We start from the raw sequence: 2,529 nt of genomic DNA, 5'->3' as shown, positions 1-2,529 counted from the left end.
AGGAGAGGAGAGGAGAGAAAGGAAAGGAAAGGAAAGGAAAGGAAAGGAAAGGAAAGGAAAGGAAAGGAAAGGAAAGGAAAGGAAAAGAAAAGGAAGAGAAAAAAAGGAACCTACCCCAGAGGTGCTGCTGGTGTGGCTATTGTGTCACCTGTGTAGTGGCAGACAGGAGAAGTTATGTCTATGCTCAATGTCCTGACCTATAAACATTGGAATGATTCGTAGCCTAACATTCCCTGAGTAAAGCAAACCTTACATGACCACCAATCCGGCAGCAGGCAAGCCAGAATGAGCCCCCAGGCCAGGATAGGGAACAAGCCAGAGACTAAAAAGAACCCCACCTGGGACTGTGGGTCCCAGGCAGCCATTCAAGTAGGCCTGGGTGAGGAGCAATCCCAAGACAACCAACAGACAAGTGCCATGGAGCCCAGACAGGAAGCTAGCCTGAGATGACCACCAGTTTAGGCCTGGGAGGAGGCAGACCATGCACAAGATGGCCCCTGCCCAGTGCCATAAGGCATGGGTAGGGCATCACACTCCTAAGACCACTCCTGAGACAACCCCAGACACTCAGAGGCCATAATGCCATTAAGAGGACCAAGTAAATTGTGGAGAAATAAAAGAGAAACAGAAACAGAAAGATGTGGCACAATGAAGAGAGGCAGAACTGGAAGATCAAGGGTAATGAGGAATAGCTGATGCCAACTGGGACCATGGTGGGATCCTAGCCTGTGCTGCCACAGGGGCCACGTCTGAGTCAGTGTACCTGCAGCAGTAAGGATCACCAAAGGCCAGATGGACATCCCTGGTCTGGGCTACTGCCCAGGGACATGTTGATATTTGAAAGCTGTGCAGAACTGGCCCCACCTCACCCCTGGGCACTGTGGGAAAGCTGGCCCTAGAAGCAGGAGAGCAGGGGAGCTAACCCTACCCTCAGCCAGCTGCAATAATGAGGAGAGTTGGCTCTATACATTGCAGGAGTTATGGGTGAACCAGCCCCAAGGATAGGAGTGTGGAAGAGCTGTCTCTTCCATTCATCTCCCTCGAAGTGGTGTGGACAAGGGAGAGATACCCTCCTCTCTCATGAGAGCAGGGGAGCTGTCCCTGCCCCTCCCCTGCTTTAGCACTCAGGAGAGCAGGCACTACATCTCAACCTTGATGGAGGAGGTGTGGGTGAGCCAGCCTCAGGAGTGTGATCATGGAAGAACTGGCCCTACAACTTGTCTGGCATATGGCAGTGTGAGCAAGGGAGAGATGCCCTCACCCCTTCCCATGTCAGCAGGCAGGAGAGCTGGCCCTGCCTTTTGTCTGATGGGCAGTGGTGCAGAAGAGGGAGAGACTCCCTCGGCTCCTCCCTCAGTCTACATCTACTCCATTGATGACTTCCGGGATGCATGAAGAATTCTATAGATCCAAAACTACAGGATCTCCATGACACAGGGCAACAACAGGATACCTGAGAGGAGTCCCAGTAAGGTTCCAGTATTGATAGTACAGCAGAAACCAGGGGCCTAGAATCAGACCAACAAACCGTTGCAATGAGCATTTGCAAGCAAAGACAGGTGGACAAAAGAGTATACTGTGGGGACACACTGTGACACACTATAGCTTCCACAATGAGAATTTTTTTCTCTGTTGTAGTGGAGGCTGCAAGGGTGGAAGTCTGGAAAGTAGGTACAAGGGGAAGAGGAGATGAGTGGGATTGGGACACGTGCTGTGAAATTCACAAAGAACCAATGAAAAGTTAAAAAGAAAAAAGGGGAAAAATCATGAGCTTGTTGGGGGAGGGCACAATTGAGATTCTAATTACAAAAGGTAAATAAATAGGTGTTGGCACATGTCTAGACACACAGAGGGGGCATATGAGGAATGTAAGATAATTAGAGACCAAAAGAGAACAGGATCAAGCATAGCAGTGGCCATCATTAAGTGATAATTGCTTCAGAGCCTATCCTCCTGGCTTATATTCTGATTTGAAAGTTTTTCATGGCAGCCATGTGATTGCATCTCCTTATCCAACAGGAGCCCATGCCCTTTCAGCATCTCATCAAGATAATTTCTAGAACTGGTGATTACAGCACCAAGGTGGGCTCTGACAGTCCAGAAAGACATCAAGAAGTAAAGGGCTTGGTGGGCTGGGCAGATGGTTCACTAGGTAAGAGCACTTGCTGGGAAAGCCCAGCAGAGCTAAGTTCAAATCCCTAGTACACATGTGCAGAAAGATAGAGGCATAGCTATGTGTGCCTATGACCCTAGCATTTCTGGTAGAAGGGAGTCAGCAGAGACAAGAGATCTCAGGAGCTCACTGATCAGCCTAGCCTAGCCTGCCTGTGAGCTTCGTGTCAGTGGGAGACTTTGCCTTGAACAAATAAGCAAAGTGAAGATGGCCTCTGCATGTGTGTACATATGTTTGTACATATACCATATACCACACACACACACACACACACACACACACACACACACACACACAAAGTGACAGTGATGGAGGAAGGTAACTAGGGATGCAGTGGTTCAGGTTGAGTCCCCATC

The 2,529-nt window shown here is 49.3% G+C and overlaps 1 pseudogene; it reads left to right on the top strand.

Annotated features, from left to right (window-relative positions):
- The first annotated feature begins 109 nt into the window (after nt 1–109).
- Nucleotides 110–231, top strand: LOC115029326 (annotated as a pseudogene).
- The last annotated feature ends 2,298 nt before the right edge of the window (nt 232–2,529 follow it).

The sequence above is a fragment of the Mus caroli genome, chromosome 14 (genome assembly GCF_900094665.2).
Source record: "Mus caroli chromosome 14, CAROLI_EIJ_v1.1, whole genome shotgun sequence".
In the NCBI taxonomy this organism is placed as follows: domain Eukaryota; kingdom Metazoa; phylum Chordata; class Mammalia; order Rodentia; family Muridae; genus Mus; species Mus caroli.
The sequence above is the reverse complement of the archived record's forward strand: the minus strand, read 5'-3'. Positions and strand labels throughout refer to the sequence as shown.